Below are 24,501 nucleotides of genomic sequence, written 5' to 3' on the forward strand. Positions count from 1 at the left end.
ACTCTGAATTCAGCTGGAAGAAGGTTTTATGGGCTGATGAAACCAAACTTGAGCTTTTTAGCCATCAGACTAAATGCTATGTTAGGCGTAAGCCAAACACATAATCAAAAACACACCATCCCTACCATTAAACATGGTGGTCACTGAATCATGCTGTGGGGATGCTTCACTGCAGCAGGCCCTAGAAGGATTGTGAATGTAGAGGGTAAAATGAATGCAGCAAAATGCAGGGAAATCTTGAAAGAAAACCTGATGCAGTCTATAAGAGAACTGCGACTTGGGAGAAGATTTGTTTTCCAGCAAGACAATGACCACAAGCATAAAGCCAAAGCTACACAGTAATGGCTTTAAAACAACAAAGTTAATGTCCTGAAATGGCTAAATCAGATTCCAGACCTCCATCCAACTGAGAATTTGTGGTTGGACTTGAAAAAGGCCATTCACTCACAATCCCCATACTATCTGACAGAGCCTGAGCAGTTTTGTAAAGAGAAATGGGGAAAAATTGCAGAGTCCAGATGTGCAAAGCTAGTAGAGACATATCCACACAGATTGAAGGCTGTAATTGCTGCCAAAGGTGCATCTAGTAAATACAGACCTAAAAAGGGTGAATACTTATGCAATCAATTATTTTATGTTTTAAATTTGTAACGAAGTTAGATCACTTTGTGGAGATCTGTTTTCACTTTGACACAAGAGAGTCTTTTCCTGTTGATCAGTATCAAAAAAGCCAGATTAAATCCATTGTGATTCAATGTTGTAAAACAATAAAACATGAAAACTTCCAAGGAGGGTCAATACTTTTTATAGGCACTGTATGTCGTGAAATTTGTTGTTTTGTGGCAGAAGATTGCAATACATAATAATAAAACTATAAATTACAATAAGTATGCATAAAAATAAATTAAATAGTTCAAAAAGAGAGAAAAAATAATGAGGTAGTGTTCATGGGTTTATTTTGTAATTCAGAAATCTGATGGCAGAGGGGAAGATGCTGTTCCATAACCATTGAGTGTGTTTCTTCAGGCTCCTGTACTGCCTCCTTGATGGTAGTAATGAGAAGAGAGAAGAGGGCATGTCTTGGGTGATGGATGCTGCCATTTTGAAGCATCTCCTTTTGAACGTGTCCTCAATATCGGCGAGACCAGTGCCCATGATGAAGCTGATGAAACTTAAAAACTTTCTGCAGCTTTTTCCAATCCTTGTAGTGGCCCCTCCATACCAGACAGTGATGCGAACCAGTCAGAATGCTCTTCACAGTACAAGAGAAAATCTGTGGATGCTGGAAATCTGAGCAACACACATGAAATTCAAGAGGAGCTCAGCAGGCCAGGCCAGACAGCATCTATGGGAAAGAGCACAGTTGACATTTCCGACTGTACCCCTTTGGTAGGACTGGAGAAAAAAAAAACTGAGGAGTAGATTTAAAATGTGGTGGGAGGGAAGAGAGAACCACCAGGTGACAGGTGAAACCTGGAAGGCGAGGGATGAAGTAAAGAGCTGGGATGTTGATCAGTGAATGAGACAAGAGGCCATAAAAGAAAGAAAAAGAATTAAGGAGCACCAGAAGGAGGTGACAGGTGGGCAGGGAGATAAGGTGAGAGAAAGAAAAGGGGATGGGAAGTGGAGAAGGGGTGGGGGGTAGTTGGGAGTTATTACGGAAGTTTGAGAAATTCATGTTCGTGCCATCAGGTTGCTACCGGAACGGAATGTAAGGTGTTGTTCCTCCAACCTAAGTGTGGCCTCTTCATGACAGTGGAGGAGGCCACAGATGGACATACCGGAATGGGAATGGGAAGTGGAATTATAATGGGTGGCTACTGGGAGATCCTGCTAGTTCTGGCAGACAGAACGTAGATGCTCAGCAAAGCGGTCTCCCAATCTACGTCGGGTCTCACCGATGTACAGGAAGCCGCACCGGGAGCACAGAAAACAATAAATGACCCCAAAAGACTCACCAGTGAAGCGTCTGGAACTTCACCTGGAAGGACTGTTTAGGGTCCCAGATGGTCATGATGGAGGAGGTGTACGGGGAGGTATAGCATTTGTTCCGCTTGCAAGGATAAGTACCAGAAGGGAAATCAATGGGGAGAGACAAATAGACAAGGGAGTCACATAGGGAGCAATCCCTGTGGAAAGCAGTAAGTGGAGGGGTAGGAAAGATGTGCTACGTCTGTAAAAATTTGTGTGAGTCTTTAGTGACAGACAAAGCCTCCATAAACTCCTAATGAAATATAGCTTGCATTGTGCCTTCTTTTTAATTATATCAATATGTGTGGCCCAGGATAGATCTTCAGAGCTGTTGCTATACAGGAACTTATAACTGCTCACACTTTCCACTGTTGATCCCTTCATAAGGACTGGTGTCTGTTCCCTTGACTTCCCCTTCCTGAAGTCCATAATCAATTCCTTGGTCTTACTGACATTGAGTGTAAAATTATTGTTCCAACTACACTCAACCAGCTGATCTACCTTACTCCTGCACGCATCCTAGTCACCATCTGAAACTCTGCCAACAATAGTTGTTTCATTGGCAGTCATTGGTGTAAAGAGAGTAGAACAGTAGGCTAACCATGCATCCTTGAAGTGTGCTAGTGTTGATTATCAGCGAGGTGGAGATGTAACTTCCAATCAGCATTGACTATAGTCTCCTGGTGAGGAAGTCATTTACAGAGGGAGGTACAGAGGTTTAGGTCTTGAAGGTTGTAGATCAAAACTGAGGGTATAACGCGTTGAACACTGAGCTGTAATCAATAAACAGCAGACTGATACATGTCCGGTTTAAGTACTGGCTTTATCATCCTTTTACAATGTATCACCTCACTGTTATCAGAATTAGATGCCATCTGATGTTGCTTTGTTTATCTTACCAAGTGAACTGTATCATCCTATAGTCTCAGACTACCTTCTTCAGCATTGTCAATACCACCAATTTTTCTGCCTTCCATGTATTGAAGAATCAAATCTGTTTTTCAGGACAGAATAGATGGAGTGAACCTTTTCACCTTGTAATGAAGATGGCTGAGAGGGGACCTCCTGAAGTATATAAAGTGATGAGGAGTACAGTTAGCATAAGTAGTGAGAAAACTTGCCCTATTTGAGAAGAGCTTCAAACCAGAGGATATTGTTGCAATGAGCGAAGGAAGCGAACCCAACTGCAGGACACAGGCATGGAGATTAAGTTTGGATGCTTACACGGGTGTAAATGCTGAACAGCAAACAGGAGGGATCTTGACACAGAGCCCTGACACGGAGCCTCGCCTCAGCGAAATGAGGTCTCATAGGTAAACTTTGAAAATGGAGCTAAACTTAGAACATACGGTTCTAAGTGGTTGGGAAATGTAGTTATCTCACAGGAAGGAAAAATAACAAACTGGTGACTAGTGATTCTGATGCCGGGGTTCTTATACTTGATGGAAACCAGGTGTGCTGTCATCAAAGCAAATAGAAGAAATCGGGAAATTAACAGTCGGAACTGTGGCACAAACAAAGGAAGTTAGGAGCAAGATAAGGAATTAATGATTGGGACCATGACAGATATAGTGTAACTTAATGAATATAAGGTTCAGAAGGGACCTGATATATTTCAAAGACAGAATAGTTGGGCTCAGGGAATTCACTAACTGAGGGAGGCAGACTCTCATAACATTTTAGAAGTATTTAGATGAGTACTTGATTTACTGAAGCATAGATCACTGTAAGCAAGCACTAGTAACTGGGATTATTATAAGTAAGTACTTAAAGACTGCACGGACATAGTGCGTTGATAGATCTGTTTCTATGCCCTCTTTCTATTACTACATGGCCCTTTCTCTTCTTAATTGCTTGTTGGACTTGCAATTAACCTTAAGTAATTCACATACAAAGACATTCAGATTTCTCAGAACACAAATTCTTTTAACCTTTTATTGTTCTATCCTTATAATTATTCAACTGGGATGGATTGGAGCACATCTCTCCATTTGTATCTTCTGTATGCCATGTCTTTGTCCATTTTCCCAGCCCATTTTTATCACCATGAAGTCTCTCTGCATCCTTCTCATAAATTAGTTTTGTGTCATTAGTAAACTTGGATATATTGTATGGTATTTGATCCTCTCATCCAAATAATTGCCATAGGATGTGAACAACTGGATCTCCAGCACTGATCACAGCCTGCAAGAAAGGTTTGTTTAATCTAACTATCTATTGTCTTCCCATTAACATTCCCTCAGTCCTTGGCAGGATATTAACCCACAACCCCATGTGCTCAAATGCATTTAGTAACCCTTTCTGTTGTGCTTTCAATGAGTATAAAATACCTACATAAAATGATCGCTAGACACCTGGCAAATTCCTTGTGTGTTCACCAGACTGCTTTTGTTGTCAGCAGCAGTGCACAAGGCTGGACAGAACCACACAATCTCAAATAGCATACTCTCATAGTGATTTTGATGAACAAAGAACAATCTGTATTCAGACCAAAAACACACACAAGAGGTATAGAGTCATAGAAAACTTCAGCATTGAAACAGGCCCTCGGCCCATCTGGACCATAACAAGCCATTTTAACTGTCTAGTCCCATCAACCTGCACTTGGAACATAGCCTTCCATATCTAGCAGTTCATTCAACATTCTAACCACCCTCTGAGTGAAGAAGCTTCCCCTCAATGTTCTCATTAAACTTTTCACTTATCACCCTTAACCCATGACCTCAAGTTGTATTCTCATTTAACCTCAGTGAAAAAAGCCTACTTACATTTACCCTATCTATACCCTTCATAATTCTGTATATTTCTTTCAAATCTCCCCTCAGTCTTCTACCTTCGAAGGAATAAAGTTCTAACCTATTAAACATTTCCTTATAACTCAGGTCCCCCAGTCCCAGCAACATCCTTGCAAATTTTCTCTGTACTCTTTCAATCATACTTAAATATTTCCTGTAGGTAGGTGACCAAAACTGCACACAATACTCCAAATTAGGCTTCACCAACATCTTATACAACTTCAACATGACATCCCATCTCCTGTACTCAATACATTATTCTATAAAGTCCAATGTGCCAAAAAGCTTTCTTTATGACACTATCTACTTGTGATGCCTCTTTCAATGAATTATGGAGCTGTACAGTATTTCTAGAACCTTTCTTCTACCATGCTCCTCAGTGCCCTACTGCTCACTGTGTAAGACCTACTCTGGTTGGTCTTACTCCTCACAATCGTCTGCATTAAATTCCATCTGCCTTTTTTCAGCCCATTTTTACAGATTGTCCAGATTACACTGCAAGCTTTGATAGTATTCCTCGCTGCCAACTACACCCCTAATCTTGTTGATCCAGTTAGCAACGTTATCATCCAGATGGCTATTAGTATAGATGAAAAACAACAACAGACCCAGCACAGATCCCTAGAGCACTCCACTGGTCTGAGGTTTCCAGTCAGAGAGGCAAACATCTACCATCACTGTCTGGCTTCTCCCACAAAGCTCCTGTCTGATTGAACTTACCACCTCATCTTGAATGCCAATGACTGAACACTCTTTACCAGCCTCTTATGTGAGATCCTGTCAAATACCTTGCTGAGTTCCATGCACAGAATATCCTATAACTCCCTTTAAAAATTTTATAAGGGTGTTCAGACACAACTTACCATGGACTTAACCTTTCTGACTATCCTTAATCAATCACTGTCTAACCAAATACTCATATACCTGGTCCCTTAGAATAACTTTCAATAACTTTCCCATTACTGGTGTCTGGCTCAGCGGCCTATAATTTTCTGGTTTATTCTTAGAGACTTTGTTAAACTGTGGAACAACATTAGCTGTCCTATCTGGAGCAACAAACAAGAATCAGGAGAAACTGATGGGTCAGACAGCATCTGTGGAGGGAAGTGGACAGTTGAGCTTCTGGGTCTACACTGTTCATTTGGACTCAAGATGAAAGGTCTCAACCCAAAATTTAACTGTTCATTTCCTTCCACAGATGCTGCCTGACTTGGTGATGTCTTCTAATTCTTGTTTGTATTTTTCCCCAAATGTTCACGTATTTATCACAGAATCCTTTGAAGCAATAATAAATGAAGAAGTAAATAAAAATAGAATTAACTTGAAATTCATTGATCATTGGCAGCTTCACTGTATTATGTTGTAGACATTTGTGAGAAATGTTGCACTTTTTAAAAGATTGACTGTTTAAAGTGCTACCTTACTTTGGAAGTCTTCTGATGGCCATGTCTGTAGGATATGTAAGCAGAAAATGGCTATTTGGTCCATCAAGTTAGCTGTGACAATCAATCATGGCTGACATTTTCATCTCCATTCTCTCACCTTCCTGTAACCATTAACCTGCTATACTAATCAATAGCTTTTCAATCATTAACTTAAACACACTATATCATGCCAAAACAACATTCTGGGATATTCATTGCAACCAGCAATAAACATGAGGACAAGTGGAAGATATAGCAGACAATAACGAGAGAAGAGACACATGGAGAAGTGAATGTGAGAAGGAAAGTAACAACGGTTATTTTACACACCGCTCCTTCCCACCCTCCACACACACACACACTCAACAAGAGCTCAGAGTGTGATCAAACAGTAACGAAGTTGGCCAGAAGGAGGGGAAAAATGCCTTCTGAGATGAAGGGCTGAGGTGTGACTGTAGGTGTCAACTACCATTATGGAGCCTTCATACAACAATCTGCTCTTGGCCAGCTTCCTCCCACAGCACAGAATGAGTCATAAAGCTTGTTAAGTGGAGCCTTATGTCCTCCCTGCTCAACAATGAGTGAATCACATTGACGATTTCCACCACCTCTCGCACGTTTAGCAGGAGATAGCATGAGACTGCAATCCTACACCCTTGTTCTGCTATTACCTAAAATGTTGCATTTTAGTCAGTGGAAACTTAATCTACAGATAGTCCAATGCTCAGTCTATATCGAAGAACCCAAATATTGCACTAGAGCACCAACGTTATCATGGAATTCACTGCAAAAAAAATGACTCTGGGATATTCTTGGGAAAGATACAGGGAGAATTTAATAGGGTAGGTGTTCAAAGACCACTTCCTTTAGTTGCAGACTCTAGAGGGAGGACTTTGAATAAATTCTCTGCAATTTAAGCAATTTCTCACTTGGTAGTTTGCGAAGCTTTGGGATTCTTTATGTAAAATCACTGCTGATGTCATTTTCAAGTCTGCGACTGAACTAAGATCCACAGGGATTGTCAAGAAAAGCTGAAGATGTGGAAAGCAAGTAGCGATGCTGCTTTTCCATTCTCATCACTGCACTAGAAACTAGGGCTCTAGCTCTAACACCAGTCCAATGGAGTATCTGCAATTTTTACCAAAATCTATTGATGTCAGTGCCAGGCATTGAATGTAGTGTGCTGGGTGTGCCTCAATTGTCTCGAAAGACAGACATACAACCATTTGTTACGTTTACATGTGGTGTATATCTCAGCTAAGTTCAGCCCCCTAGATGCCCAGAAGTCATGAAAATAGAAAAATTAATCCATATATAATAAAGAGTTCAAGCCAAAATGGGGTTTATGCATATATTTGAAGCCCAGGAGTTTGGGTGTGTTGGATAAATGACATAAAGTTTCCCAAGACTTTATCTGATAAACAATTCTGGACAATTTCTGCTGAGTAGAAAGAGTTAAAATTCTTTTTTAAGTTTCAGCCAGGACTTTTATGAAAATCACAAAGAGGAAGGGTCCCAGAACAGATTCCTGTGGGACATCGTTAGTCACCATCCTCCATGCAGAATACGAACCACACTATATAAAGCCAGGAATGGTTGCTCAAATAAATAATTTATTTGGTTGGGAGTCTTGAATGAATTGTACAAAGTTCTGGTGGGGGCCAATACTCTATGAACATCGAAAAATTATCTAAAGAAGAAAGTGAATTTCTAAGACTTTGAATGCTACAGATCTAACATGGGTAAATGGGATTATAGTTGATTGAATGTACAAAAGGCAGTATGGATAAGTGGGGTGAAGGACACTCTTCATGTTCTCCTCAATTGATGGCTTTATAATTGTTTCAGTTTTAGCCCATGAATAATACAATTCCCAGTCTCATGAAAACCGACAGCTGAAGACAGGCAAGACCTATAGGCTGGGTTTGATATGAGCATATTAGCACCATATGTGGGTCAGAATGACCAGTACTGTTACCACACAGGTCCATCAGATTCCCTCTTTAAGGTCCAAACGTTCTAGAGTTAATTTATTATCATAGTATACAACTCTGAGATTCTTCTTCTCCAGATAGCTACAAAACCAAGAAAAAGAAGAATAGCAGCATGATCATCAACCTCCAAACCCAAAAAAACACAAGCACATCAACTGCCAAACACACTTCCCCGCGTGAAACATTCCTCCTCCACAGCACAAAATGATGCTCTTCTAGTGTCCTTCATGCCCTCGCGATCCCTTCTTTAAAATGACCACCATTACTTATGCAGCATTTTTACAAACCCCCACTGCTAACCAATCACTGCAGTCTCCTTCATGTTTCCACACCTAGATATCCTCAGTGTTTTTTTCTGACTCCACTACAATCCTTTACTGTGGTCCTACACCACCTCCTTCAAACACTGCACTTTTCCCATCCCTACACTCTCTTCTCAACAGACCTTACTCAGCCTATTCCCCATCAAAACCCATCCCTCATCAAATCTGTCCTTTCAGTCAATGCCACAATTTCTTCCCTGAAACCCTCAAGATCTTCTTGTCATGAACGTTCTCCGGTCTTATCAAATTGCTCACACTCTCCTTCGGTCCCTATTATTCCAAAAGAATTCCACCATCTCTTCCCTAGCAAATATCTTTGCAATATGACCCTTCTCAACTATCTCTTGCTTGCTATCCCCTACCACTTCCTTCCTCTTGTGGAATCACCTCTCTTTTTCCATCTGATCTCTTCTGAATCCAATTCTATCCGTCTGTAACTTCCTCTCCCATATCCTCAAAATTTTCTTCCCTAGATCCATGCATCTCTCCCTGCCTACAAAATGTTTCCCAGACCACCACTATTGTAACCAGCCAAGGTTAAGTACAACCACCAGTACTAGTGATGTGGCAGATTCTTTTCTAAGAGATTCCAGTTGTCAGCCCTCACTTAAGTTGAAATATGAAGGTAAGTGAACCAATAATATAAAACAGGATATCAAATATTTTTTCAGATGTATAAAAAGTAAAAGATAGGCAAAAGTGGACATCAGACTGCTGGAAAATAATGCTGAAGAGGAAGGATTGTGGAACAAAGAAACAGCAGATGAACTAAATATGAGTTGATATGCATTGGAAGACACCATCATTATGACAGAAGTTTGGAAGTGAGGGGTGGCAGAAGTGAGTGTGGTCACTTTCACTAAGGAGAAAGAGCTTGGGAGGCTAATAGGTCTGAAGGTAAAGAATACACCTGGATTGCACTCAAGGATGTGAAAAGAGGTAGCTGAAGAGATTGTGAAGGCATTATTAGTGATTTTTCAAGAATCACTAGAATTTGTAGGCCAATTAGCCTAACTTCACTGGTTGGCAAGATGTTAAAGGATGACGTTTTGGCGTACTTGAAGACACATGATAAAGTAGGGCAAGGTCAGCATGGTTTCTTTGAGGGGAAGTATTGTCTGGCAAATCTGTTGGAATCCCTTTAGGAAATAACAGGCAGAATAGACCAAGGAAAGCAAGGAATATTATTTATCTGGATTTTCAAAACAATTTTAAAACATACTATATATGAGGCTGCTAAACAAGATAAACGTGGTATTACAGGAAAGATTTTATCATGTAAAGTAGATTGGCTGACTGGCAGAAGGCAAAGAATACCAGATTAATATCAATGCATGATTGACGGTCAGTGTGGGCTCAGGGTGCCAAAGGGCCTGTTTCAATGCTGACTGATTCTATTCTCACAAATCTATCTGATTTTATTCTGACTAAGTCAGAATCAGCTCGAACCTCAGTTAACTGAGAATCTTACATATTCCATAAAACTAATCCAGTTTGTGCTGCATGTCAAAGTACAGTCAATGTGGACATCCACTAATGGCACTTTAATTGACCTTCCAATAAAGTAAATTTCTTAACCTGATGGCTACACTTGCATAATCAATCTGAAAGCTTTATCATCTTGATTTGAATAGCTGCCTGGAGGCAGTTTTGTGGTTAGAGAAAAAAGATAAGCTAGTGAGTGAGATTTCATGTTAAATTGCATAAAACTAACAATTATATTATATATATATATACACACACACATACAATGGAGAGATCGTAAACCATTGAGACAAAATATAATTTGATATAAAGCACTATCTACAATGGTCACAAGTTTATTGTCTTTATTGGATAGTTGATTAAAGAGAACGTAACTATAAAAGAAACTGCCAAAAATAGGGGCAGAGAACATGTTCAGAACTGCCCACTTCATCATATTTTCCGTAGAGGAGTAGTAAGCCCCCTTTACTATTGCCACCCCCACTCACGGAAAAAAGAAAGGGGGCTGATCATTTGACAGGATATATAGAGCTGCGATTGAAACATACTTACAAATCATTCAACGGTGTCACCAGTGAGGAAAGCTCTCATTAAGATGAAGCAAAGTCTTGTGGTACTCGTTTGTCTCTGTGTCCTTACCTGGGCTGTATTAGGAGGTGAGTGAAATGCTGTTATATCTACTTTGTACTTAGTACATTTGGACTTTATGTCACTTAATCAAAGTTTAAAGAATAGCAATTAAAGAATAGTTCCACAAAATTTTTTTTACAGCTTCTGGCAATGTTATTTTTAAGTTTTAAGAGAACGTGTGAGCAAAATCAGAAAATTATCAATGAACTAACTAAGAATAATTCTCCCTATCACTGTATTATTTCATCCAATCCCTATTTATAAGTCCTTTCATTCATTTTGTTTTGACTGGAACCATTACTAAATCATGAAATGTCAGATATAATTGCTTGTCTTAAAATCATAGTGTTATTTACTGTCTCCATTCACGGGAAGAGAAAGCAAGAGTAAGTAATTGAAGCTAATATTGGCTGCAGAAGTTTAGCAAAGATTATAATACACCATTTGCATTTCAGTTGCCTAACTTCTAAAGTAGCATAATCTTGAGGAACCATCTTGCAACTGTGACACAGAATAATTAATACCACGTTGGTAATACGCTGTGAAATTCCAATGTACTTTTCATTCAGTGCAGGTCTCTATTGATAATTGTGATGGTACAAAAGCTCTGAAGAGAAATCATTAGCAAATAATGAAAAATCTAATTAAGGAAAGGTTCAATAGATACTTTGACATAAAAACAGAAGTTGTTTCAGTGTCTGTCTACACTGAGTGTGTTGCAAATGCTCCTCATTATTTGTTAAATTATCACTATTACCTCTCTTTCAAGAACTTTACAACTCGTTTTCGCTACATCCTGTTGCTTAGTTATTTATTATTACTATTTTGTTCTTTTTCTTGTTTTGTATTTGCTGTCTTTTGCACATTGGCCATTGTCTGTCCTTTTGGGGGCAGTATTTCATTGATTCTTTTGTATTAACTCTGAATGCTCAAAGTAAATGAATCTCAGGCTGATATATTTGCACTTTGATAATAAACTTACTTTGAACTTTCAACTTATGCTTTGTGTATGAGTTACATGTGTATGGCTGCATAACAATAAATTTGAATTTGAATTTGAAATTAAATTTGGGTGTTGTCTTGTATAATCATATAAGCTCAATGTATAGATAATTATCCTTTATGTCCAGCTTTAAGAACAGTTCTTTGTTGTTCATCATACTTATGATTATAAGTTCTATGAGTAGATCTATAATATGATTAGTATGATGTTCAGTATCTAATAATTTTAATTGATAGACAGGAAAATCAAACTGATTGTAAGGATAGCCCTTGTGCAGTAACAAATTGAATTCACCTTTTTTTGTAAATGAAGGCAAGTATTCCCCCCTCCTTTCAAAGTGTGACATACTTTGACATCCACCTGAACAAGGAAGATATTGTATTTGTTCTCATTAAGAAATGCTGGTGAATAGAAATGTTCTTAAGTGATGTTTAGGGGCACTGAACATCAGTTTGATGGTAATTTACTTTTTGCAGGTTTATCAATTTCTACCCTGAAAGCAGTGAACTTCAATCCTTGTGTTTTCCTTTCCAGCCCCTAATTCAAGAAGAAGGAGCTGCTGTCTGAAATATTCAGCCAACTCACCCAGTATTGGAAGAATCCTGAGGCACAGAATTCAGGAACAGAATGGCCATTGTAGATTTGATGCTGTGGTGTAAGTATCTAGTCACTGGCACTCTTAGAGCCTGGCTTTTGTATCATATCTTAGTTTGGTGACTTTTATTCTGATCTTTCAGAACTGCTGGGTTTGTTGCTAGAAATACCTGCTGTCCGGGTAGTGTAGTTCAGGCCTAGACTACTGAAGGACAAAACACTGATTTTTTTTTCCTATTTCTTTTTTTCCTGAAGAGATAAATATTATAAGAGTCCAATTCCACAGAGATTTTAGGATGAAAGTTGCTCAAAAGGAATTAGGGCAAGAGTTTGTTGGATGGGGAAAGGATAACATCATAGACATCATTGTATTGAATAGTTCAAGTCAAGTCAAATCAAGTCATTTTTTATTGTCATTTCGACAATAACTGCTGGTACAGTACATAGTAAAAACGAGACAACGTTTTTCAGGACCATGGTGTTACATGATACAGTTCAAAAACTAGACTGAACTACGTAAAAAAAAACACAGAAAGAAAAAAAACTACACTAGACTACAGACCTATCCAGGACTGCATAAAGTGCACAAAACAGTGCAAGCATTAAAATAAATATTAAAAAAGACAATAAGGCAGTAAGGTGTCAGTCTAGGCTCTGAGTATTGAGGAGTCTGATAGCACAGGGAAGAAACTGTTACATAGTATGGTCGTGAGAGCCCGAATGCTTCAGTGCCTTTTCTCAGATGGCAGGAGGGAGAAGAGATTGTATGAGGGGTGTGTGGGGTCCTTCATAATGCTGTTTGCTTTGCAGATGCAGCGTGTAGTGTAAATGTCCGTAATGGTGGGAAGGGAGACCCCAATGATCTTCTCAGCTGACCTCATTATCCACTGCAGGGTCTTGCGATCCCAGATTAATGTAATTGGGTTCATAATGGTCTACACAGACTCACTGGGCAAAAGGCTTGTTTGATTCTATGATGTATAAGGAGCATTTCTCATATACAATGAACAAAATAAATAAATCCAATCTCTTTTTGTACAGATTTTTTACCAAACGCGGTCGCATCTGTTCAGATCCAAATGATGCGAAAGTGCAAAATCTTCTGAAAAGACTTGCCCAAAGAGAGCAGGGAAGATGAAGATGACAGTGATCTTCTTTAACAGACTATTGGCTGTAAAGAGTATTCAAATGGAAAACTGCATTTTTAATTTCTAGCTGTTGCACAATTTGCAAGTTTCCAAGTAATCCTGAAATTTATACATCAAAATTAGAGTCAAATCTTCAAACAATATTGGTCAAATTTGATCTGCTCGTCAGTGTGTGTTATCCCTCTATATTACTAATTGATTTATTTGGTTTTATTATGATTACAACTATAGCAGCTGATCAAATAGTGCATCACCTGTTAATAGTCAGATGTTTCACTCCAGAATCCCTCTTCCGTCCATTATTGTATTCTCAATAGGCTTCACAGGAACAGTAATTTCTATTTCAGGTAGATCTTGGGACAGAGTAGATCATGAGTAGATCTCTGTCCTCCTGGCTTTTGCCATGGTAGGTTCAGCAGAAAAATCATTCAGTTTTGCTTATGTAAGTATCTAAATTTGCTGTTCTTGTAAGGAAGTGTAACTGCTTATTATGGTCCCATATATTACTGATTAGTATATGGTTTACAACCTGTCATATTACTGAATGTACAAATTGTTACCGTGTTATTTAGCATACTGATGGTGTTCTAATATAGAACACAGTGACTGCTGCAATTTTTTTCTGTAATTAAAGTGTCTTCTAACCAGGCAGGTTGAAATCATTTATGTCATTTTTTATCTTTATGTCAAAAACATACTGAATAAAGACCTTATTGACTGAAGTGATCAAAACTGGTATTTTTAAAGCAAGATAAGCGACAATCCCCGACTTTGTATTGTAATTCCAATGGAATTGGATACTGTTTTTTAATTTGTTATTCAATGTTGCACTTTTACAAATATATGTTTATAATGTCCTGCAGACCTAATTGCCTCTTTAAAAGATGTATTTTATTATTTATTTCATTTGTCATTTCTCTGTATGTTTTCATATGCCTAAAATATATATATTTATATTTTTGAAAATAAATTGCCTTGGAATTTTATTGTGAGCTTTTGTGCTTTTACATAAGCTGCAAATCCACCTGCTTCCTAAATTTTCATTACTCCATTTAAAATGAGACAATAAATTGATTAAGCTCACACAAACAATGTTCTGATTTGTAACAACTGGACATTTCATTCCACCAGTCATTGTACTCACACAACCAGTTGTGCCTGGATTCCATGTGATTCTTAAAGAAACCTGTTGAATGGAAATTTAAATTAAATGTAACTTTGTGGAAGGTAACCTGTCTGCTTGTTCTCATCTGTCTGAACATCTCATTGGAGAGAGGGGAAATTGAAGGCTGGACGTTGGATGTAGAGTGAACTGTTAAGTCAAAATCTCCAGATTCAGTGCAAGCTTTTAAAGAGGCTGAGCATTTATCACTGACTATGGATATTAGGTTAATCTGTGACAGTGCCAGTTCTGAAACAGCTTGCCAAGTATGCTGATTTGCTGATGATGCAACCATTGTTGGTAGAATCTCAGATGGTGATGAGAGGGCATGTAGGAGTGAGATATACCAGCTTACTGAGTGGTGTCATAGCAACAACCTTGCACTCGATGTCAGTAAGATGGTAGAACTGATTTTGGACTTCAGTAAGGGTAAGACGAGGAAGCATAAACCAATCCTCATAGAGGGATCAGAAGTAGTGAGAGTGAGTAATTTCAAGTTCCTTAGTGTCAACGTCTCTGAGGATCTAACCTGATCCAACATATCAATGCAGCTATAAAGCAGGCAAGAGAGCAGATAGTTCATTAGGAGTATGAAGAGATTTGATTTGTCACCCAAAACACTCGAAAACTTCTATAGATGTACTGTGAAAAGCATTCTGACAGGTTGCATCACTGTCTGGTATTGGGGGGGGGAGGGTACTGCACAGGATCAAAGGGCGCTGTAGTAAGTTTTAAAATCAGTCACATCCAACTTTGGTACTAGTCTCTGCAGTATCCAAGACATTTTCGCAAAGTGGTGCCTTAGAAAGGTGGCATCCATATCAAGGATCCCCGATCGCTCAGGACTTTTCATTTTTACGGTCAACAGGGAGGTACAGAATCCTGAAGGCATACACTTATTGATTCAGGAACAGCTTCTTCCCACTGCTATCCAATTCCTAAATGGACATTGAACCCATGAACACTACTTCAATTTAATTATTTCTGTTTTTGCATTATTTTTAATTTAACAATTTAATTTGCATACTTACTGCAATTGATTTACTTACTTAGCTTTTCTCCCCATATTATCATGTATTGCACTGTACAGCAAATTTCACGACATATGCCAATGGTATTAAACCTAATTCTGATGCTGAAGTAATGTTGCCTGGATTTCCAGAAGTTCAGCTCAAGTGACATTAAAGGTTTGACTGTGTCATGGCCAAACGATTAGAGGAGTTTCTACCCATACTGATACGTAATGACCAGACAAGTTTTATACGACAACACCAGACTCAAGACAATATACAAAGGACACTTCACATTATGGATCATATACAAAAAAATAAAATCGAAGCAATAGTGATAAGCATGGATGCTGAAGAAGCATTTGATTCAGTTTCCAAGACACAATTATTAAAACTATACAGACACTATATGACAATCCTACTGCTAGGATTAAAATCAATGGATATTTATCGAATAGTCTTACCCTAGAAAGGGGCACGAGACAGGGATGTGCATGGTCACCACTACTCTTCGTGTTATATCTGGAACCATTAGCTGAATACATCAGACAAAATGAAGATATCAGGGGAATTACTATTAAAGGGACAGAGCATAAATTGGCTTGTTATGCGGATGACATTTTGATCTGTCTAGGGCAACCAACATACTCTTTACCTAAATTGATGCAATCCTTTGAACAATATGGTCAATTATCAGGATACAAGATCAACATAGATAAAACCCAATTACTTTTATATTACTATAGCCCACCAAGAGAAATTGAAAGTCAATACCCCTGGGCATGGCACACGGAGTCTTTCAAATATTTGAGAATCATTATGCCAAAAGATTTGGCAAAATTATCAGAATGTAATTATCAGCCTTTATATAAAAAAAAATTAAGGACGATGTGGCAAGATGGAACCTGATTCCTTTTTTCCAGTCTCAGTTCAAGGATTGAGTCTATTAAAATGAATATACTGCCCAAACTGTTATATCTCTTTCAGACCCTACCAATAGAGATTAATCAAAATCAATTCAATGAATGGAACAAGATGCTATCAAGGTATATTTGGCAGGGTAAAAGGCCTAGAGTTTGTCTCAAGACTTTGTAATTAGCAAAGGAAAAGGGAGGATGGGGCCTACCTTCTCTTAGAGATTATTATTTTGCAGCACAGTTGAGAGCTGTGATATGTTGGTGCAACCCATCATGTGACGCTCAATGGAAAAACATTGAGGAGCGGGTACTTCCTATCCCCATACAAGCAATTTTGGCTGATAACAAACTGCAAAGGTACATAAATACTATTGATAACCCATGGGTGAAATTGACTCTTAAAATATGGAAAACTACTATAAAAGAATATAATCTAGAGGGAGATATTGCAATTCTTAAATGGTGTGCATATGACTCGAATTTTACACCAAATAAATTGGATTCTAGATTTAAGGACGGGACAGCTAAAGGAATAACAGTTCTTTTAAACATAATGAAAGAAGGAACACTGTTCAGTTTTGAAATGCTTAAAGAGAACACATTAGAAAAGCAAGATTTTTATCGGTATTTACAAATGCGACAATATGTTGATAAGACGCTTAAGAATGTAACCAAGGTAAGTACATGCTTGATAGAGCTATTTAGAAAAGTATATAATTCAGATAATAGTAGTAGAATCATTTCAAGCATGTATAAGGGGTTGTCAAATCTTAAAACACATTCGACTTCATACATTAAAACAAAATGGGAGAAGGAAGAAGGGATAATTATATCTGAGGAAGAATGGACAACAATATGGAGATATCAATGGAAGTGTACCAGTTCACAGAAATGGAGGGAGTTTGGATGGAAAAACTTGATAAGATATTTTATTACACCCTCTCAGAAATCCCATTATGATAGTAACCTCCCTGTTTGCTGGAGAAATTGTGGAAATCAAAATGCAAATCATTATCATATTTTCTGGGACTGCCCTGTTATCAAAAAATATTGGAGGGGGATACACAATGCCCTACAAGACATCTTTAAATGTGAAATACCCTTAGAGAGTAAGACCATATATTTTGGATATAGACCTCAAGAATGATTGAAAAGAGATAAATATTTAATGGTGGCTGGTAAAAAGACTCTTACTAGGAAATGGTTATCACAGGAGAGCCCAACTTTAAATACATGGATGGAAATTACAATGGACATTTACAAAATGGAGAAGATAACAGCATCTGTTAATCATAAGCTGGAACAATTTGATTCATACTGTGAAAAATGGTTTAACTACATAATGCCTCATAGGCCTGATTTTATTCTATAAGTGTATACCTCAGAAAAGTACTTTGTGGAGATTGTGATATATATGATTATATGATATATATGTACAATGTCTAAAATACATCTTATGGAAATGTTTGTTTGATGATGGACTTCAATAAAAAAATAAATTACAAAAAACAAAGGATTGACTGTGGTACTCAGAGATCAGAGTTCATGGTACTCTGTACCATTGCTGGGGATTGAGGGATTATAGAACATATTTAGGCAGATGTAATTAGTTTAAAGTGACATCATGGTTGTTACAGACATAGTGTGCTGAAGTGACTGTTGCTGTACTGCATTTTCCTATGTTCTAAAGGAGAAGCTATATCATTTGGATGAACAGTGCTGGGATCAGTGCACACCAAGCAAAATAAATGGTTTTCCTTGAATTGAAACAATCCTCTAAGGAGGCTTTGGAAAGCTTGCCAAAACAAAACTGAAATACATAAGGACATGTTGGTACTAGATGCTCTATTATGGTGATTTTTGAATGTGTACTTTTCTTAAATTCACTTTATTTTCCTGAATGAAAAATTCACCTTTTTTTTTCTCCGCTGTCCTGAATAGCCAGCACCTTATTTAGAACATAGGATCCTTAATTCTAAATGCCCCATTCAGGGTAAACTTCAATTCCACATCTGACTGGTCAAGTTTCTTATGAATTCTATATGTTTCAATTAAATCACTTCTCATTCTTCTGAGATAAATTAAATTCTTTCTAAAACTCAGAGGATCTAATCCAGGCCCAACACATTAATACAACTACAAAGAAGTCAAGCAAGTGGTCATATTTCATTAGGAGCTTGATACATGGTACATCACAAAAGACTCTTGGAAATTTTTATAGATATACAGTGCAGAAAATTCTGACTGGTTGCATGACAGTCTTGTATGAAGGCTACAATGAGCAAAATCAAAAGAAGCTGTAGATTCAGCCAGCTCCAATGTGTGCATAACACACTTTACCATCGAGGATATCTTCAAAAGGTTGCACCTCAAGAAGATAGCATCCATGATTGGGGACACCCAGCACCCAGGACATGCCTTTTTCTCATTACTGCCATCAGGGAGAAAGTACAGGAGCCTGAAGACCTATACTCAACATTTTAGGAACAGCTTCTTCTTCTCTGTCATCAGATTTCTGAACAGTGTCCATGAACCTGTGGACACTCCCTCACTATTCCTTTTTGGCGCTATTTATATATTTCATTATTTATAATAAGTTCATGTTTTTGCACTGTACTGCTGCTGCAAAGCAACACATTTCTCATCATCTAAGTCAGTGAGGATGAACCTGATTTTGATTCTGAGAAGACCTGGTTACAAGAACAAATTAGTAGAAACTGTAACTACATCTTAATAAGCAAGCCACGTTTATTGTCATGTGGTTAAGTACAATGAGTACAGGTACAGTGTTGAGACTAACCTGCAATCCACCGGCAGGGAAGGAGGCAACACACAGATGACAAAGCTGCATTTTAACGATTATTGGTTGAATCACTGGAACAATCTCTGCTTAGAGTCTTGTAGGTAGCCATTAAGGATGATGGTGCAGGTGTAGATGCACATAGGGATACGGTAGGTAATTGGTGAAGGGAGTCCAAATTACATGGCATATTTGCTGCCCGATTTGATTTGATTTGATTCTTCTTAATGTTTGTCCTTTCCTGGAACAGGTTAATTTATGTCCGGGAGGGGCAAGAAGAGGGACTATTGGGGCATACTCTAGAATTACGGAGTATAGCAAATTCTAATTTTAACTGCAACCAGCTTCCAGATCTGAATGTGTATTGTAGATTAAATTTAAAATGCAGTTCTGAACAATGGCCTTCCATTTGACTACAGAAACCTGCATATGCATGAATGTGGACTGGAGACGGTGGGAATTAGCATTCATTTTGGTTGTCTGGAGTGTGGGTGCAAAGAAGGAGCTGTTTGAAAACTATATGTAATTCTGAGGAAGCATTGTAGATACATTGTAACTTTAGAATTGTCCCACTGTTACCTTTGATCTTTCACATACTGTACAAAAATGCCATGTAATATTGGGTCAAACACGCCGCTTCTTCCATAAATGTCTCAATATGATGCCTTTGTTCATTTTTGCTGAATACAACACTTCTACATCCACAGGCCTCAATGTCTCTGTGGTTACTTCGTTCATGTTACAACACATTGAATCTCTTACAGCATAAATAAGTCAAATTTGATCAACTTCAAAGCATGAAGGTGTGTATTATTTTTTTAAAAAGATGCTATGTATGTAGGTAAGTGTACTTGAGGAAGCTTGAGCCAGGGATTAATTGACACTTCTATGATATTAAAACTGTTGTGGGTCATTCTACTCTTCTTTGTGAGTTTCAGAGAGCAACTTTGTCCTGACTTTCTGTTTATCATCACTGAGGCTGACACTGTCATTTTCAACCTGCCATTCGTTATTGATATGTTAGAACTTCCTACGCACAACAGCTGCAATGTTTGATATCAGCTCTCAACGGGACTTACCACAACAGAAACAAATTTCTTCCAGCTCATGAGAAACCATGCTAATGAATAAGGGTGTGGGCTCAGAATTCTTACGGGTGGGGGTGGTGGGTGTCTGAAGGACTTGTTCTTTGTATTAGAGAGACCCTCCAGCATTAGAGCCAGGCTTTCTTGGCAAAAGGCAGCTGACGAGTTCTCTGAAAGGATGTGTTGTCTCAGAATGCTTGCAGTTCAGGGAAGCCTGCCATAAAATCACATACCCATACCCACTCTTCCTGCTCTTGTAGGGGCAAGGAAATATCGATGAAATCTCCTAAAACAGCAGTGACTGGCAAACTGCAAAATGTGGAAGAGGTCGTATGAAAATGCCTGGAATGATCTTCAGTCTAGTAAAGTGAGTCAGACAAGTACTCTGGCTTGCATGGATAAAGCAGGTAAGAGTACATTAAAGCCATGAGGGCAATGCTCTCAGTGATGATAAAGAATGCAATTTAAGTGTTAGCCCTTGAAGCAGCATAGTTTCAGGATAAGCAGGATTAGTAAAAGCTTTTTATTCTGAGAATATGTAACAACTGACATTTTAAGGACCAGTGAGGGGGGAAACTTTCAGATGAATTCTCTAACTTCCATTACCATTCAGGGACATTTTACACTAAGAAAAATCAGTTTATATTTATGAAACTTTCACCATAAAACACTCATTAGGTACAGATGCAAATGGAAATGCGTGCAAAAGGTATCACATCACTGCTGATGTAGTCTGTCAAAATTATGCACAGTGGAGACTCATATTGATCTCAGTCTGAACACCGAGCCAGAGCCTGGGGTAGTATGGGTTAAGTTCCAGCATGGGACTTAAGAAGTGGGAATGATAAGCTTCCTCTTTCCTTGACTTCCCCTGTATCTTGATGAATACACTTTTTTTTGATAGCACAGCACCATTTTATTTGGAACTGTCTGAAGTTAATTTCCAGGCCAAGGTGTTAAAGATAAGGCATATGTGCCTGGAAACTGGACTTCACTGTTACCTGGTATGATGTCTGCTTTTATCACGACTCTTGGGGGACTCTAAAAAAAATTGCAGAATGGGAAAAAATAAAGTATTTTATTTTCACTCCAAATAGAGCATTATAGTATGATCTGTTGGATTCCTATGGCAGCTCTGCCTTTGCAGATAACTCTATGAGAAACAGTTCTTAGCGTGACTTCCTTGTCAGCCATCATCGAGCAGCATAAACGTCAGACATGGAGATGAAGGAAAACATGGTGTGAGACAGTTGACTTGTCGCATATCTGTGTTCTTCCTGAAAGATTGTGCCTGGTGCCTACACTTCACCATAAAGGACGGGTGTTTAAAATTGTCTTGGATCAAAGCACAATTGTGTTGTGTTTGATTCTGGAAGTCTGCAAATATCACTGTGCGATTCAAGTTGATGTAAGAAATATGTGCAGTATCAGAAACTCAAGGAGAAGGGTGCTAGCAACAAAGCTCATATCTCTTGAATGAATCATAGATTCAGCCTAACAAATCCACTGCATTCATAAATCCCCATTACACTAATCCTATATTAAGCTCTATTTTTAAATTTTTCCCAGATTCTCCTTGCTAGCTTGTAGATGACACCAGATGAACAACACCCATATTAATATGAATGACACCTGGAAGTGTCCTGTCCAATTTCCTGATGGGCACATTTCATTCGCAGATGGTTGCTATCTTATTAATACATGCAGAAAATAGGTTGTGTGTGCAATGTTCACACTGAAAAACAAATGCTGTGCATTCTGATTTGTGGGCATCAACATAACACATAAGCACTGAATTGATCTGATTATCAGTAAGAGATAGCAGGGCGTAACGGTTAACAAGTACAAACAGGAGTTTCAGCAGAAGTCACTGCTTTTTATATCCATAGATGGACACCAAAGATCTGAAAATCAAAACTGACAAAACTAAAGAGCTATTGGTTAACTGACAATAAATTGCTGAGAACAGAGACACAGTAGACTGACAGACATATTTACATGAAACATTTAGTGTTGAAGAAGGGCAGAAGAAATTACCATGGGTACTAGCCTCCATAGTATCCAAGACATCTTCAGGGAGCAGTGCGTTAGAAAGGTGACGTTCATTATTAAAGACCCCCTTCACACAGGACATGCCCTCTTCTCATCATTACCGTAAGGTAGGAGGTACAGACGCCTGAAGGCACACACTTAGCAATTCAGGAACTGCTTCTTCCCCTCTGCCATCTGATTTCTATATGGACATTGAACCCATGAACACCACCTCACTTTTTAAAAAATATTTCTATTCTTGCACTATTTTTAATTTAACTGTTTAATATACATACTGTGTATCTTACTGTAGTTCATTTTTTCTATATTTATTATGTATTGCATTGTACTTGTGCTGCTAAGATACCAAATTTCATGACATATGCTGGTGATATTAAACCTGATTCTGATTCTGAAATTGGTACATCCACAGGAAACACGAGGAAATATGCAGATGCTGGAAATTCAAACAACGCACACAAAATGCTGGTGGAGCACAGCAGGCCAGGCAGCATCTATAGGGAGAAGCACAGTCGACGTTTCAGGCCGAGACCCTTCATCAGGACCCTTCACAGGAACCTGTCTTCCAAAACTCTGTATCATACTTACCCTGATGCCTCTGTCCACCATCACCTCTCTTGCTCAGTTTATTTCTACTGTACACAGTAATGGTACTATTTTTCCATGCGCTTTGCTTTATTTGTACATGCAGGGAAGTCTCACCACAGAGTAATATACTTTTCCCTTCACTGTAAGTGCCTATGGTTTTCATCTTTCAGTTAAGTCCATTTTTCCCAAGAAAACCCAAGTTGCATGCATGTCAAACACCAGTCTGAGTGGTATTCCTGACTTACTCATGGGATAACAAATCTGTGTCCATTCGAATTTCAAAGACTTTCTGGATATAATTTATATTTATAGTATGACTATATGGTGTAAATGTGGGATTACCTGCTTCACACTGACTCATAAGGTAGTATTTTAGTTTAAGTATCTCTGTGGTAATGTGAATGATCTGTGGTTGAGTGTGGAGGAAAGTTTGTGCTGAATTGTTCATCCATTTTGGCACGCAATGTGCAAATTCATCTGATGACCAAGTTGTGCCCTGCACAGCAGACATTCTCATTGTAAATAACTCTGACTGTTTAATAGCTTTTTCAGAGTGCTGCACAGGGGTATTTAATCTTTAGGAACCCTATTGTGGTTCCCATTCTCAATAGTAATGGGGTGCACCTTCCCGAGCCATTGCTTACGTGAGTGTTTGAACCTCTGAGTGGCGTGATCAGCCACCGGAATAGGGGAAACCCTGGTCTTCCCAAATCCATCTTCTGGAGCTGCGTGACTGATGAATGTTGAGAGGCAGCTGTGATGAGGTAAGAATTGAGGAATACACCAAAATATATGGAGTTGACGGTCAGAAAAATCCTTTGATAATCTACCACCAACAAGTTATTGAAAGAATTTGCTTCCTGTTAATGAATATTTGTATATTTTCATTGGCATTGTAATGGCCTTGGCACTTTATTCTAGAAACACCTGCTTAAGTAACAAAAATTCATGTCCAGTCCACTTGCTTCTTTGGTCTGATGTGCCCTGTTGCAGGAGAGCTTTATCAGCCTCCCTAGTGCAACATTGAGCAGAGAATGTGGTGTCATGTATTAGTAACTGTAAACAAAGGTGAGTGTTTATATTTATTTATTTTCGTAGGGGTAAAGTGCAGAACAGCCCTTCCTGCCCGATGAGCTGCACTGACCAGCAACCCATCTATTCAAAATCAGCATAATCATAGGACAGTTTGCAATGACAAATTAACCTACTAACCCGCATTTCTTTTTGACTGAGAGAGGAAACTGCAACATCCAGGGGAAACCCACGTGGCCATGCAGAGAACATACAAACTCTTTACAGATGGTACTAGAATTGAACTACGAACTCTGACGACCTAAGCTGCAATGATGTCACACTGATCACCACACTATTGGGGTGTTAGTGTGACCACTGAATGAAAATCAGCAAATTCTAGAAATACGCAACGGTCGGGCTGTGGAGAAAAGAATAAGGATAATGTCTCATGTTGATGACCTCACGTTGGAAATGGAGTGTTTACAGACTCGAGGCTGAGGTTGCAA

The 24,501-nt window shown here is 38.5% G+C and overlaps 1 long non-coding RNA gene across 1 annotated transcript; it reads left to right on the forward strand.

The window, feature by feature from the left end:
• The first annotated feature begins 10,556 nt into the window (after positions 1-10,556).
• Positions 10,557-14,539, forward strand: LOC132405056 (uncharacterized). The gene is made up of 3 exons (XR_009515745.1): positions 10,557-10,648; positions 12,160-12,280; positions 13,261-14,539. It is a non-coding gene; the product is annotated as an uncharacterized LOC132405056 (long non-coding RNA).
• Positions 14,540-24,501: the final 9,962 nt, after the last annotated feature.

This window comes from Hypanus sabinus, chromosome 2 (genome assembly GCF_030144855.1).
Source record: "Hypanus sabinus isolate sHypSab1 chromosome 2, sHypSab1.hap1, whole genome shotgun sequence".
Taxonomy (NCBI): domain Eukaryota; kingdom Metazoa; phylum Chordata; class Chondrichthyes; order Myliobatiformes; family Dasyatidae; genus Hypanus; species Hypanus sabinus.